Here is a 17,120-nt window from a genome sequence, read left to right on the forward strand (position 1 = left end):
CTGTATCCCAGCCTTGACCACAGCAGCCACCGCTGTGCTCTGGCACAGGCAAAACAAACAGCCTGCAGGACAGTTTGCTGTCTTGAGCAGTCTGTTGCTTTAAGTGTGTGTCCTGAACCAGCCCTGGTAAATCAAAGGAGGATAATATGGGTTGGAGTTAGTCTCAAAAGTTTTTCTTTTTTTCCCATCCAGCCTTAGCACAGTCTAGAAATTCTAGCATACATATTTTTGCCTTCCTGGTGAAATAGCGCAGGAGATTTTGTAAATTTTGGAGTTGTCCTATGCAGGGATAGAAGTTGGACTCAATGATCCTTGCGAGTCCCTTCCACCTCAAGTCATTCTGTGATTAACACATATAACTCAGTGGAACAGGTTTCCATTGCTGCTGCAGTTCCTTTTGTGTTGCTGGCAACATAGAGTGCAGATGGGACCACGGGCCACTCTTGGATGGATGTATGAAAGCTTCAGCTGCACCAGAAGAATATAACCCAGGATGGCACAGCAGCAGGACTTGTACTGGACATTGCAGTCTCCTCCAGGATAAGCCTGTTTCGAGTTTGCCTTGTATCAGCCTCCATAGACTCCCAGGTTTCTGGGAGCATGCAGGTGAAGAAGCAGCAACATAAGCTTCTTCCTTTCCCTTCCCCATGGCTTCCCTCCACCTTCTTCTGATGGGACTACAGTCAGAAGTGAGAAGAGGCAAAAGCAATCTCTGTATTGGAAGCTATTTCCACCTCACAAAAGCACCTTGGGCTTCTGCTGCTCAGAAACGATTCTTATTACCTCCTTTCAATTGCTCCCACACCCGCCATCCTCCATGTTCAGAAGCAGCATGCAGGCACAGAACATTTGGGAATGGAAGAGCCCACAGACTTGCACCCTGGATAGAGGGGACTCTGGCAGCTGCAAGTCTCAGGCTGGAGAAAGGCAGTAACAGCACAGAAGTAGTGAGCAGGAAGCGCTCAGGGGGCAGGGAGTGTTTTGAGCTTGTTAGGAGAGGAAAGACAAAAAAAGAAAAGAAAAAAAAAAAGCAGCTCTGCAGATCCAAGCTTGATTACTGTTAATCCTCCACAAAAATACCCAGGTCCTTCCAACATTTGCTTTTTTTTTCCTGCCCAGTCATCTTTGTTCATGCTTGTCTTGATGATTTCCTTAAAGCATATTAGGCAACTCTAGATCTTTTACGGTAGAAGCATCAAAATAGAGGATAGGTAGTGTGTATCCACTATAAACTCTCCTGCAGTTAGCACAGTCCTCAAGAGAGACCTGCCAGATAGTGGCTTTTGAGAGGAGCTCAGAGATATCTGGACTGGCCATTTTCACCCATTGTACACAGAAAATAAAGATTAGATAGGGCATGAGGATGGACTAAGAATATAATCCAGGGCAACGAATAGATTGATGGCACATCTCTTATATGCGTTGCTGACTTTAGGTCTACTGCCAAGTGATTCATGCACACTCACTTGAAATCAGTGGGTTTCTGTGCAGGTGGAGTTCCCCACTGAGCATTGGTCTGTGAGTCTGGTTTCCCAGATAACAGGCTCTTTGAGGTGGTTTTTGTCTATAAAGCAGCTGGTTCTTTCTGAGTGCTAGATGCAGAAATCATTTTTTTTTGATGCATAGGTCTTTTCATTGGTCCTTTTTTTTTTTAATCACCTGGTTTTCTTTTTAAATTTTGATAATTTTCATGCAAAAGATGTATTCAAAGCAGTCCTGCATCGAAGACCACTTGAGTCTGGGACTGAGGAGAGCTGTTATCACTCTTTGGGCCCTGTCCCCTATTGGAGAGGGATCATGGAATCATAGAATAGTTAGGGTTGGAAGAGACCTTAAAGATCATGTAGTTCCAACCCCCCTTCCATGGGCAGGGACATCCCACTAAACCAGGCTGCCCAAGGCCCCATCCAACCTGGCCCCATCCAACACCTCCAGGGATGGACTTGTAATTTGGGATGTTAACAGCCAGGGCAGAGGTGATGGTCACCACATTTCAAGCATCAAAAGCATGCTGGAGATGGCATTCCCATAAACAGTGTCTCCTTGAAAAGAAAAGTAGCTACTTCTGGATTTTTTTTTTTTTTTCTTAGTGAGGTTAAAGAAAAGATGCTCTGAAGGACAAGGCACGAGTTCGCAATTCTTAGTGCCAGGGTTCAGCCCCGCAGCAGGGACTGCCGGAATCGTGTCACAGCGCAAAATGATGGGGAAAAAAGTAAATCACATTCTCGCAGACTACAGCCGGGATGGAGAAAGCCCAAACCGTGGCGGGTTGGACAGACCTTCGTTGTCCCCAAACCCACCCGCGTCGCGTGCGCTCCCTCTGCCGGCGCCGCCGCAGCAGCGCGCCCCGAGGGCGGCGAGAGGAACCCCCTGCCGAGGGCCCCCGGCGGCTCTGCGGGGCCGCAGCCTGCCCAGAGGCAAACGCCGCAACCGTGATAATAGCAGCGATAATTATAATAAAGCAGTCTTCTTCTGGGAAGTGATTAAAATCCCCAGCGCAGCCCTGGCTCCCACTGGGGCTCTGCTGTAGGTGGGAGCGTGGCACCCGGAGGTCGGAGAGGAGGCGACTCTCTGTGCATGAGCCTCGTGTCTCAGCATTCGAGAGGAAAAAAGTAGTAGGGACCCTTTTCCAAAAATCTGCATTGCCAACAACTCACACAAATGCGTTCCCCTCCCCGCCCAAGGCTGCTGAGCATCTGACACCTCCTCTGGAGTACTGTGTCCGGTTCTGGAATCCTCAACATCAGGAGGATATGGAGCTGTTGGAACGGGTCAGACAAAGATGCTCAGAGGGCTGGAGCACCTTCCCTACGAGGACAGGCTGAGACAGTTGGGCTTGTTCAGCCTGGAGAAGAGAAGGCTCCGAGGAGACCTTAAAGCAGCTTCCCAGTACCTGAAGGGGGCTACAAGAAAGCTGGGGAGGGACTGTGTACAAAGGCTTGTGGTGACAGGATGAGGGGCAATGGGTATAAACTGGCGAGGGGCAGATTTAGACTAGACATAAGGAGGAATTTCTTCACCATGAGAGTGGTGAGGCAGTGGAACAGGTTGCCCAGAGGAGTTGTAGATGCCCCACCCCAGGAGGTGTTCAAGGCCAGGTTGGATGGGGCTCTGAGTAGCCAGATCTAGTGGAAGGTGTCGCTGCTCATTGCAGGAGGGTTGGAACTAGATGATCCTTAAGGTCCTTTCCAAGCCAAACTACTCTATAATTCTATCTACCTTGAAAAGGAGAGCAGAGGGAAAAACAATGTTAAGCTTGCAGTATGTCTTGCTGCAATCACACCTCACACCTTGGGTGAATAAGCGCAAAAGGAGAAAGGGGAAAAGACAAGCAGAGACACTACAGTACTGTTTACCATGTACTGCCATATTTCTGGTTGAATGTTTGTGTGTGGAGCCTCACTTTGCTTCTGTTATGGAGGCCTTAACTTTGAGTGAGAAATAAAGCTGAGACTCGACTAGCTGAACTGGGCTGTGGAGCCAACTCCGGTATGTACTCCAGTATGTCTCCGGTTAGAAGGGAGACAAGAAAGTAACAGATGAAAAAGGGCAACAAAAAAGCAAGTCTGTTTGGGGACTAAGATACATGTCCAAAGCCACCTACCAGGAATTAAAGGCAATTGCTCAGCTCCAGTGAGATACAACTCTGAGCTTAACACAGCTGATTTCAATATCCTCTCCAAGATGCTAAGGGGGAGAGCTAATGATACTGGAGTGAGAAAATGCATCTGAACAGCTCCTGTTCTCACAACAGTTGGACATTTCAACCAAGATGTCTGGCATTGGAACAGTTCATATCTAATACCACTTTTTCATTGCAGCACTTCAGAGTTACCCTGTCTTTGAGATAAAGAGGTAAACGGCATCAGCTTTAAAACCAGCAGTGCAGACACGCAGGTGCACTTTCAAAACCCTTGCCTGTCTTCTCAGACCAAAGAAGGCTATAAAAAAACCTTCTGACTCATTCGATATTTAAGATGTTTATCCATGAGGTAGAGTTAGAAAATTCTAAGAAACCAAAATTTCTATTTCAGCAAAATGTGATCCTGTATTTAATGAAGGAACAAACAGGGAAACATTGCCTTTGTTGCCATACCAATTCCCACCCATCCCAAACCCCTCCGAAACCAGAGTCCAATCTGACTGCTGCAATTAGAACAGAAATAAGAGCACAGTGAGGGTTTTAATTGACCACTGACTATGTGTCATGTTTAAATGTCTAGTGATGACATAGAGAACATAATGAGTAACCTTGACGATTTTTTTCAAGGCAAGTATGTACAGTTTTAATTTTATTGCACAAAGAAAACACCTGATGTGATTTTAAAATGAGGATAATGTTTTTTCACAATAACAAGGTGATAGATGTTAAAATTAAAGCAATTGAATGTTGATTTTTGGGATAGATTTTAAATACTCTAAGTGTCATTTTAGATAGTATTTCATTAATAAGAAGTGATGTGCATGTAATTTGGCCAAAAGAAGGTGTCAGAGTTGTTCCAGGAGCAAAATCTACCATTATGGAAAATCAAATGGCCTATTTTTAAGAGGAGTATTTAGTAAAAAGGAGAGGTAACAAGAGGTACAGAATCCCAGACCGGCAAATAGGGAAAAAAGAGATGAGAGGAGTATTCAAACAGGGGAGATAAAGCTCAAATCATAATAAAAGTGCTGAATAAACATATCAGAGATCTTAAAAAAAATCAAGCAACCAGTGAGCCCAGTGCTAGGAATATAAAAAACCCCATTTTTAATCTTAGTAGCGAAGAACTGAAGGGCAGGATTTTGACAGCGTTTGGAAAATTTGGGTACCTCATGGGCAGAATCTCAACTGGTCCCAATTTTCAGCTGGCCTTGTTCTTGCCAAAATCATCAGTTCATTGAAACACAGGGACCTAACATTTCTGATTATGTACAGCAAACTTGCCTTGGTTTTGTACTACTGAATATGGAAACGGAGGGGGAAAAATCTAATGAAATTGTGGTGAATGAGGCTGAGAAAGAGGCAACACTCCTGATGAAGTGGGGGACCCTGAAATGGAGAGGGACCACACAGGGTATAAGTGATGAGACTAGAGATCGAGTCATCGCCTTGTGAAGAAGGAAGCTCTAAAAATCCAGCTCAATCTCATCTGCCAATCAGGACCCCCATGCTCAGCTGAGCAACTGCTGCAACCCTGTCTACCACTTGAAATATTTCTCCATCAGTAGTAGCTTGCAGCATTTGTATATCTGCCAAAAAACATATTACATGATTCCCCTATAGAGTATACCTGGTTAAAACCTAGCTGTATAATAGGGAATAGCATCAGAGAGGCAGTGCTTTCTTTTAACATCCTGGTACACGTTTTCTGTTCTTGATTTTTTTTTTCCTAGTAAGCCAGCATGGAGTAGGATTCTCAGCTAGGGGCAAACCTACTTAGCTAACAACTCCAAAATACACCAAAAGGAAAATACCAGCCTAAACTCCCCTTGCTTATGATTATCAGAAAAAGGAGCTGATTAGGTGTTTTGCAGACTTAAGATAGGCAAATACAGAAAGATTAAAACAGTAACACCACTACCACTCTTCCCCTGATAGGTGTTCCTCCATCCTCTTTTCTCCTTGGGAACGGCTTAGTAGTGCTACTACTCACCTAGGACATGGCCTTTCCCAAGGCTCCCTGCAGAGGGAATTAGGTAACCAGGGTCAGCAAAAGATCAGCAGGAAGAAGGGGAGATTTATTCACAGGGTTATTCCTGCTTCTCAGATTGCTGGCCCTGCCACTTCAGTGAGCATCCTGGACCTAGCAAAGGGCACAGCAGCCCTCAGAGGCTGCAAATAGAAGTCAATTATGTGCTGGGTGCATACAAATCACATTTTTCTGGCTTTCAGGATGGTTTACAATCTGATTACACTTCTTAGCTTTTTCCCCCAAACAGGGAGCTAAGAAGCTGTTTTTTGTAACAAATGACCCCAAGAATTTCATGTGGTCCTATGGCTTCAGAAGCTGTGACTCTGAGAAAACAAGTCACCAGATGATCATTGGACAAAAATAAGGACAATGCTGCCACTTTAAGCAGGTATATTTTCACAGAATCACAGAATGGTAAGGGTTGGAAGGGACATCTGGAGATCATCTAGTCCAACCCCTCTGCTAAAGTGGGTTCACCTAGAGCAGGTTGTGCAGCAACCTGTCCAGGTGAGTTTTTAATATCTCCAGAAAAGGCGATTCCACAACCTCTCTGGGCAGCCTGTTCTTTTCCCCTGCTTGTGGCCATTCATTCCAAGCCACAGAGTAGTATCTATCAGTGAATTGGTGTGGCAGGCTGGTTTCCTGGAAGATATTGACCTTCATCCTATAATAACCGGAAGAACTCTGCGCCTGGCTCAGGTCCCACTCTGTTTCCTTACAGTACTTACCAGCAGCAGGTACATCAAGCCTGGACGGACAGTGCATTTGTGCAATCTCAATGAACCCTCATTGTGACAAGAGCAGAAACCGCCTTTTTATTTTACCTGGGAGCAGTGAATGTGTCAGAGAGAATGCACAGCGTAGCTGTAGGAGAAACCATCCTTACTGTTTTGTTGAGAGCACATTCTCTAACAGGAGCTACCAACATGTTTGTAGCTTTTTAACCTAAACTTTAAAGCAGGATAAAGCTGGAAGTGCCACTCTCAAAATAAGTCCAGGGAAATTACTAGCTGGATAATCCTTGTATCTGGTATTTTCTTAGTATGCTTAGTAAAGGACTACACATTTTGTGTAGCAAAACCTGCATTTTCCCATGCACAACTGGTTTTGAAGGACCTATCAGCTGGTTACTCAGCAACTTCTCTAGAATCCAAAATAGGATTAGATGCTTCTTTTTAAAGTTTTTTTTTTTTAAGTTCAGTAGGCAGAGAATTCTTCTAAACATGTGAACAGATATTAACCAACATAGAAATGAAAAATTATTCTTCAGTTAGAAACTGTACGGTTTTGTATGATTTTTTTCCCTAAATATAAGCCGTTGTCTACTGCAAAGACAGTGGATGACGGACAACAGTCTGACCCCTCTTGGCAATTACTGTTTTTCTATAGAGAGGTTTTTGCAGGCTGGAGCCTGAACTGTTCATCGTCAGCTGCTGGATTTTACACTGTATTAAATGTTCTCTGTTGAAGAGCTGTTACATACACAAGTTTCACTGGCACAGTGAAACCATTGCCCTAAAATTCAGATTAAAGACAGTTTCCAGGAATCATCTCTTCAAGTAATTTTACTGTTAGAACAATCTTGTATAGCTCTCCCCTACAAAACATGGAGCCAAATTTATGTCAATGTAAGCTGTCCAAATCCATGCTGCATTTCAGATCTGTCCAGTGGTTTATCTCACTGTGCACATGATGCGCGTCTACTCACTTCATAAAACCCCTTTTAATTCCTGGAATTGTGAAGCAAACTCCTTCCTTTCCTGGAATACCTGTATTGGTAGGCTTATCCAGTAACTTTAAATAAATATCTTCATTTTGGCTACTACGCAACTTACTCCTCAACAACAGAGCAAATTCCATCCCTTCTCCTGTTGTTTTTCTTATTTAAGTATATGGGTTACCTTGTCATAACTCGTTGATTATCACAGCTAGCCACAACCAAAGCAAAACTGCCTCTCTCATTTTTTGAGTATATTAATTAAAGCCAGGCCTTTGACCAGTGTCTTAGACAGAACGAGGATTTAATGGTCTCTGCAGGCCAAGGACAGGATGCAGGGAATGGGCAACGAGAGGAGGGCTGCTGCTGCTGTGGTGTGAACCTGAACCCCTCCTGCAGGTAAAACTCTATCTGAAACTGCATTAGTAGACACAGGTACATTAAATACAAAAATCTAGGTTAGAACAATGTGAAGATTTCTACAATTCAGAAGAGATTTTATCCTTAATGTGTAATCTACTGGTTTGGCTGCAAGCTTTCTAAAGCATTTGAAGATACTTATTCTGCACGTCTCACTTTCTGTTCATTTGTCTCTTTGCCCAAATCACACACCTACAGTGCCCTGACCCATATTTCTACTTTGACCCTTACAGGGTTATTTTTAAGCCCATAACCTGCCTTGGCCCCATTTCCACACCAGCCAGTGTCTGTTTCCGGGTGTGTTGTAATCAAGGCCCCGTTTATGCTGTGACAGGCTGGTCTCAAACTCTGTACCAGGCTTCCTGGATTTCTTTTGGTCTGGCAGAAGCAAAATTCTGCAAAAGGATTACTGCAAGCTTGAGATGAAACAAAAGAATAAAATAAGTTACAACCTTTGCCAGTGGTTTTGATACAAAGTTCAGTGACTTATTCTGCCTATCCTCTTCCAGTTTCGCAGAAAGCTGAACAGTTTTGCAGCATTGGCACCTGGGTGTGTAGCAGGAGGAGGTCTGGGTGGTTGAGGAGGGACTCTTCGGGCATGTGTGATGCAGTGAAGCCCAGGGCTTGTGTCACAAGCATGTTAGTTGGGTAATCCTGGTATTACAACTGGCCTCAGTATCATTAATGGTGGGTTCATACATGGGAGGTGCCATGTATGAACACTTGGACTGGTATTATGTGGAGACCACGCAATGCCTAATGAGGAAAAAAAAACCCCAAAGGATGCACTAGACTGTTTGGAAATGACATATTGGACTTCTGTGTTTTCCCTCTAGCTTATAAGACTGTGTTATACAGTGTAGACACCAACAATACCATAGTTCAGCAGCAGAAACACAGCTTGTCATAAAGAGTTGTTTACTAATTATCAAACATTTCCACCCCCTATCTCCCCTCTTTGCTGCTCGTTTTCTCACCCAACTTGGCTTGCATCTCGTAAAAGACATCTCATTTGGTGGGACACCTGCTCAGAGTGAATCCAGACACGTTTACCCAGTCACATAGATGTTAGATTTTATAAGAGCATCCATAGTGATGCAGTAATGTAATAATTAAATATATTAACAAACACTAGCCCAAACCAAACCTCTCTTGATGTGAGGACAGCCTAAGAGCACTTGCTGGTGCCAATAGTCTGCATGAGACAATGTGTAACTAAAGAGTAAGAGAATGCTGGTTGCAGCTGTGGAGTTGACAAAGCTGATGTAGTTCAGGCTGTGGGAGTTTTCTTTCAAGAAACCTAGAAATAGGACTTTGGAGAAATTGGAGTTTTGGAGCACCCTTCATTATCTACCACAAAAATGTCACCTGTGGCTTCCCTCTTACAGATTAGTGTTGCACACAGGTTATGATAGCACATGTGTGGACTTTGAAGGACCTAAGTGTGTCATCTGGCATACAGCTAGTGTTTGCTACAGAACAATGAAAGATGGAGGGAACTGGAGATTGGACCCCAGCCTGCAGTGTATCTGGAAACAGTGCCAGTTGCATTACCGTGCAATTTATAGACCATGGATGCTGTTTTGTTGCAGGCGTTGACTGCAGTAAAACATGCACAAGTTGTATGTTACAAATATTGTTTGATTTAAAAGTTTCCTTGAGAAGCAATGCAAGTTTGCAACTCTGGAAAGAATATTGCTGGGACTTGTTGAAGTGCTTAATATGAACTATAACATGTAAGCCATTAAAATTAAGATATCTGGCATTCACAGGCACACATATGGGCTTTTAAAATGATTCTTCTGGTTTGGCAGCTCCTACGGTCCTTGAATGATGCACAATCTCCTATGTTCCTGTAAGATGATTCTGCAAAGTTGGCATTTTTAAAAAAAACTCGTGGAGAAGAAATCTGATGAAGAAACACAGATCTGGTCTAAAGGAAACTTTGGAAGCCTGCTTCATGATTACTTTTGCAAATCCTAGCTGATATCCATGCTTTGTGCTCAGTTTTTTGTTTGGCTGCTTCTAGATGCGTAAATCTGGAAGCAGGCTTTTCAAAGCAGCCCTGAGCCAGGCTTTGCAAATGAAATGTCAGCGCTGTCCGAGGCTGGGGACACTTTCTGTGCTGATAAGCAACTCCTCTGAGTGGCCAAACTGATCCATCTCCCGCTCTGACAGTGCCATTGTCTAACCTGACTGTTGAGCGAGGCTTTAAGGCTAAGAAGAGGATAAAACCCTACAATTGACCATGTCCAATGACTGCCTCCATCATGTGACATTTCCTCCACGTACATAAAGGCATAATTGACACTTTGGACCTTGCAGATGTTTTGCAATTCATTTGGTTCCCACAAAGATACTAGAAAGTAAGTCTCGTGAACTGGCAATACTGTGTTTTCCTCTGAACATGTTCTTATCTCTAAAACATATTTAGATGCAAATTGCATCATGTTTCATGGCCCCGGTAGTTTTGTTTTGCTTTTTCTTCTTAACAGACTGTGCTGTTGTTTTTTTTAAAGTATAAAAATATTCATGTTCCTGAAAAAAATGAGTGTATTTTACTTCTTAGCAAGTGATCTGCTTCACATGTGAATGGCAGTATATCCTGCCCTTTGCTCATGGCACTCTGCTTTAGGCTTCTTAATTCAATTTGCCTTTCTGACTCTTCAGTGAGCCTTTCCAAAGAGAAATCTCTTTGCTGAAGAACTATTTGCCGTGCTCTGAACAGAAGCAGATGTTACGAACAACTGGTTGGTTTTGCCTGGGTGTCAGAGGTCTGCACAAAGGCATAGCAGTGTGGTCAAGTGTGGCCCCCATATAGCAGAGAGATGTCTTAGTGCAAACCTATCAAAATGATCTCTTCATGTAATTGAGCAAAGCTTTATCCTCTGTGGCTTGTCCTTCTCTCTATAAAACAGGAAAGATGGTAATTCCCTCCTGATTCGGTTAAAAATTTTCCTATAAGCAGCCTTTGTTTTCACAGTGGAAGACTCCTTGTGCTTAGCCTTATTATCACAACTCTCTTTACTTCTACTTCACCTAAGTAGCTGCTCTGACATGACAGGAAAGTAAAGGCAGGGATGTTGCTAGATGCAGTGTCTGCCTGCTTTACCTTCCTCACTCTGAATTTATCAGAGGCAAGGAAGTGGTAGCTCCTTTTTTTTCTCCAAAAGAGCAATAAAAATAGCTCATTTGGACAAACTGTTCTAGGCTGAGTTTGCAGGCAGTAATTTCTTCCAGAAACAAAATGAGTTCTGTGAAGTCTTTCCATACTGCATGTGCCTCTGCCTGTGTGACTTCACATTCCTCTAAATAATGATCAACAATAATATGTATATAATCTTTTCCTCTCTGGTAATGGATACTTCATACGCACGCATACATGCATATACACACACCCTACTCACTTTCTCAAATGATGTAGCTTATGTCAGTCTGACTGACATTTGTAAAAGCAGCTTGTATCAGCACAGGACAGGGAACTCCCCAAAATACTATATGGGAAAGAAAGCAGGGTCAATCTTGCCCATTAAGCAGCACTATGGTCTGGCCAGTGGAAATAAAAGGAAAACACAGATCCTATTTAATTTTTCTTTAAAAAAGATGTAGGAGGTCACTCAGGAGTCTAACTCTGTGTCTTGTTGTTCTGCATATTTTGCCTTCCTAAGTATTTTTAAAATAATCTCAAATACACCATGTTGTTGTAGGTATGAACTGACAGCCATGGTAAATGAAGTCCTCTTGTCACTGTCTGCCAATAACCTAGGCAGCTGGCATATCTAGAGATACTGCAGTATTTCCTTTTCCACCTGCTCCTCTGTTTCCTCTGCCCCTACAATGCCCGAGAAGAATGTTTAACGATCCCAAAGCCTTACCACCGAATTGTGCAAAAGCTCACAGTCACCAAGGCAAACCTGGGTTATTCTTCTCCAACAAGGCACTGAGGAAATTTTATTGCTTTCAAACAACCTTCTAAAATTCCGAGGTACGAGGTCAGAAGGATGACTAAACATAGAAGGTACAACATAGAAGGAATGGCTACAAACCTCAGCTTTTCTGGGTCAGTCAGCACATTTGCCCTAGTCTTTGCTCACAGATGTGGCTTATTATAATATTTACTAAGGCACACATAATTTCTTATACTAGAAGTCTTTTTAATTTGTCTATGGAAAGCCTAATGAGAATCAAAGATACTGGTGAACAAATCCAGACTAAAACAAGAACATCTGTCCATTTTAACAGTGGGGAAATTCAGGCAGCGAGAAACCTCAGGGAAAGGAGAGGATCTTGGTATCCTCATGTCAGGATTGAATGACACAACACAAGGTAACACTTAAGGCAGACAAATTGATGGTCTCAGCAAAGAGTAACTGAGTGAGATCTGTGGTCTGTGTCATACAGAAGTTCAGACCAGATGCTTTAATGGGATCTTCTGCCTTTAAAAACTGAGAAACAGGGATGTCCTGAGTCATGTGGACCAGTTCCCTGCCTTTACAGGCAATCATATAATCTCTTTCACAAATTAATCAAGTGACATCCTAAAGCTGGAGTGCTGTTGCTCCTTCCCTGATGTTCAGAAACCTTCAAGAATGTATTCATAGACAATTTACATATTTATTCTTGAGGTAACATTGTCCTTTGGGTGAAACAGCACTTCTCCTTCCTGTGTATTTTTACAGAAAGCAACCTTAGATTTTGCTTTGCTAGGTTAGCCAGAGAAACTCCTAATATGGGCTTCCAGTTCCTCTGACTGCCCTTGTTACCTTTCTTCTGCTCCATGCCACTTTCAGGAAGGACTCATCCAGCTCAGGTAACCAGACTACTACACAGCACTCCAGCTGAAGCTGTATGATTTCCACAGTTTCTGAAGAAATATCTCACCTGATACCACTCTCAGACCAAAAGTAGTTTCTACAGGAGGGGGCTGCCTGCTCTGGTTTATTTTCAGTTGTTCTCATGCTCTGAAGTTGGAGAGATGCTGAGGGACCTCAAGGCTGCAGCTCCCTATCTCTGAAGTTGGAACAGGAAAGGTGGGGAGAACTGCAAGAAGGGAAGAAGAGTTACATGATTGAGACCCAGCTCCAAACCTATGCAATATCAGTGTACGGACCTTTGTTGTGCACTCACTAGCACTGCAAGTCCAGGTGGTCTGCCTGTACCTTTCCAGCTGGAACTGCTCTGTTGGCCTTGACAGAGGGCTTCGCACCTACCAAGATAACACAGAGATTCTGGTGGAGCAAATTGCTGATAACTTCCAATAGTTAGATAGAAAAATAGGAACTCTGTCCAAATCTATAACAAAGCAAGGATATTTCCAGCCCCTCCTCCTCACTACTGAAAGCTGCCAAGCAAAACACAGCTAAGCAAGCCTTGCCGACAATCAGCTCTATCTCCTCTTGCATATGCACTCCAATGTGGTCTCTACTTTTATGATCACATACCACCTCAAGCATGTGATGAAGTGCACACTTAACTGCAGTGGCACACCTAAAGAACACGTCAGGGGCAAAACATGCTGCAAATTGAACCTGAATTTAATGAGAATATTTAAAACAAGTCTTCTGGCTCTGGGTTGCATCTCAATCCTTTTCTGCCACCAGCTCTGAGGTCTACAAAACAAACATTGCTTCACTCTGGGAAAACCCTAACTGTTTTTCCTCTTTTCTCAGTAGGTCTGAAACAATTTAGGCAATTTTTTAAAAAAATTGCCTTTAGATTGTGTATATATATATTACACAAATGTTACTTTGAAAGTAAAATCTCCAGAAAGTTATAAATGAGTGAAAATAATGAATTGGACTTAAAATTATAATGAACTAACCACAATATCAACACATATGTTAGCATTATTTGATATATAGATACAAAATCTCTCTTAAATGTAATTGCTTATTTTCTAGTACTTGACCTTAACCTGAGATATGATGTAATATTTTAAAGTTACTCATACCTTGACTGAGGAAAGTACTTAGGCCTACAGATCAGTGTATTTGTGCTTAAACATCACTGGTATTTCCTTAATTGTGTGCTTTCAGTATTTATTTAAACCTCATGCTTGATGTTTTAGTTCTTTAGGCAAGTATTTTCAGCTTCATTGAATTAACAGTCTACTCCATGCAGATATAAGATGAATTCTGGGGTATTTTGGATAGCTGTGACAATCACAGGTACTGAGGAAGGTAATGCTGCTAATACAATTATTGTTCTGCAACAGAGTGAAGGGTTCGATGGAACATATGTCTTTTATTGGTGGAGAAAGCATCTATCTACCACTTCTGTTTGCTGATTAAACTATCTGACTTATGTTATTAAACATGCATTTCAGAATACTATGCTTAGTCTCGGTGCTTGATCATGGTTATAGTGCAGACCTTTGCTCTTTAACTGAGCGGAGAATAGCAGCACTCAAAAAACAAAGCTATTTCAGAAGAAAACCTTCAGAATTCCAAAAGGAAAGTGAAATGTCTTCTTTTTCAAGTAGTTCCCAGTAAAGAAAAATCCAGAGAGCTCCAGTCAATGAGCAGACCTCCTTCTTCAAGAATGTACTTACCTATAGAGGTTTTAAGCTTTTTTTGGGTCTGGATGAAAAGATGCAAACACCTAAAAAACCCAAAGCAAATAAATAAAGTCACCTCAGCACTTCACGGATACCCTTTCTTTTGCAAAGGCTTGTCCAACCACAACCTAAATAATTCAAACCATCGTTGTCAGGCAGCAGCGTGGTTCTCCTCAATAGGCACTTGCCTTATCACTCAACAGCAGATGCTTCAGCCAACCATTGGATATTGAAAACATAAATAATGAAACAAAAATTGGAGACAATGGTTTCTGTGCTGGGGACAAAATACTGATGGATATTGTCAGTCTCAGAGTAACCAAGCAGCAAAAGCTCAAGTGACAACAATAGGGAGGAAAAGAATAGGGACAAGTGAGGAGCCGTGAATCTCAATAAGGCCTAGAGCTGCACATGCTGCTGTTACCCTAGAAACTAACCTCTCCCCTGAAGAGGTTTGCTGGGGCATTGTCCGGGGGACACAAGATGTGTCATACACCAGATGGTCGTGTGCTGTATAACTCAGTTATCTGAGCGGCGGAGTGGAGGAATGCAAGCCGCAGAGTGCTCCGGAGGCCGCCCAGGGCACCATCTGTTCTTTCAGACCCAAGGCACTGCTTTGGCTTTGGCTTTTTTTTTTTTTTCCTCCTTCCAAGAAAGGAGAGGAAAACAAAATTAAAATGATTTGCCATTCAGCAGAGAAGGGGTGGGTGGAGGCGAAGCTTAATACAGTTGCCATATCTAGCTTTCATTTGGCTAATTTTATCCATGGGGTTTTTGTCAGGTGAATTGTTTTTTTATGCCTGGGAGAGCAGCAATTATTTCTCTCTCAGGAGTCTATCATTTATAAATAAAATCCCTTTGAGACCTCATTGGTCATTTACCATTTGAAAACCCCCAAATGCTTTTAGCCATATGTTCTCCAAAGTCTCCTCTCTCTTCCCCGAAGCTCCTTGTGAAGGTTTCAACACCGCAGAGGAAAGAGCATTTTTTCTTTTCCAGGAATTGTTCTCCTCTTCGGCAGAGAAGGGGGGAGGAGGAAAACAAGAAGTCAGAGTTGAAGCAGCGGTCTGAAAGACTGGCGTAGGAAGGAAATGTTAGTCACAGGCTGTGCAATGCCAAGGAGTAGTGACTAACATGCCTGCGAGGTGCAGACACCAGGAAACATCCCAGGAGCCTGTCCCAAGTGCCACTGGAGCCAGCTGAAAGCCTCACTGGCTGAAAGCCTTCTGCTGGCTTTGGATTGAGCCTCGAATCAACTCCTGTGATAACCAGATGGAAATTAAGGTTCAGGATGCTTCAAAGCTCAGGCTGCAAGAAACAGGGACTGAAACGTGTGTGCCTGGCACAGTACTTTTTGCTTAATGACAGGACCTGTCTTCTGGTGCACCTTTCTGCTCTCCTGCTTCTGGTTTCTGTCTTGTGTTTGCTGAGGATCTCCCCACCTCACAGCACAGGACAGAAAAAAATGGAAAGCAAAATGCTTGCTTGATCGCCAACTGAAATAACAGAGAAACATTTGCAACCTTTTAAGCAAAACCATTATTTAAAATCCACTCTGTAAGGACTGCGAGTCTGCAGCTCCTGCAGCACAGGCAGAGGAGGGTTTCAGTGGGATAAGCACATCTTCTGTCATAAAGACTTTAAAAGTCTTAGAATGATTAAAAAGATGTTCCAGTTTGCAGAAAACTCCCTCATGCAGTTGCAGTCAGTCCTCATATGGGTAACTCTTATCTGGTGGTTCCCAAAATTGATCTGAAGGGCACATATCCCTCAGCCCATCAAACCCATACCCAGTGTTTCAATTAACACTTAGAAAGAAATCCCTAGGGAAATCAAGGAAAAGGAACAGAATCGAAGAAGAACATTCACATATGGAGTAAGGGCCAAGGATGTAAAAGGAATAAAATCAGAATCACGTTTACATTTAGGCTCCACTTATAGACTGCTTGGTTAATAACCCCATTAGACAATCATTACGACTAGCAAATTATTAGGCAATGCTTAAACAACAGTTCCAGATGATAGCATCTCACAAGATGCTTGTAATCCTAATATTTTGTAATCCTAATTTCATCTCATATGTACTTACCATTCCTTCACCACTGGCAGTGTTTGTTTCACCTCTATCTAAGATATTAATCTTTACAAATTAATGATCAATATACTCCAAAGGATATAACGTACAGCAGGATTGAAAATTGAATTTATTTTCCTTCCTGGCTTCTCATTTTTTATTTCTCTGTAAGTTTGCAAGCACAGAAAGCAGCAGGGATGTATTTTAGCACAGATAGCTTTAAAGGTTGTGTGAAACACAGAGGCACCAGGGGCCTGGAGTGCAACACTCCCAGACTTGGGAAATCATGGCAAGAAAATCTCTAAAGACATGTCTGCTCACCCCTGCCAGGGATTTGCCCCCCTCTCTGATCCCAGAAAGCTCGCTGAAGGCTGCCTAGCCCACTTTCTGCACCTGGCTGAGTGATTCACCAACAACTCGACAGGGTCACGGAAGCTTTATTTCCTTTGTTCCATGGGTGTCTGCCATGGAGAGCCAAGCCTGGATTAAACGAGCCTAAATCCCTGGGCAGCTCGCCAGAGCAATGCTAGCTCTGAAGCAAATGCAGCTCCAAGATGGTTTCAAGACCGGTTCTATAGATCAGTTCTTCTCAGGCACAAATCCATGGGTAAGAGAGCATAATGCCTCACGTCAGGCCCCTGGGAAGCCTCTCACCACAGGCAGCAGTTACCAGCTTAT

Source organism: Cuculus canorus, chromosome 5, assembly GCF_017976375.1.
Source record: "Cuculus canorus isolate bCucCan1 chromosome 5, bCucCan1.pri, whole genome shotgun sequence".
In the NCBI taxonomy this organism is placed as follows: Eukaryota; Metazoa; Chordata; class Aves; order Cuculiformes; family Cuculidae; genus Cuculus; species Cuculus canorus.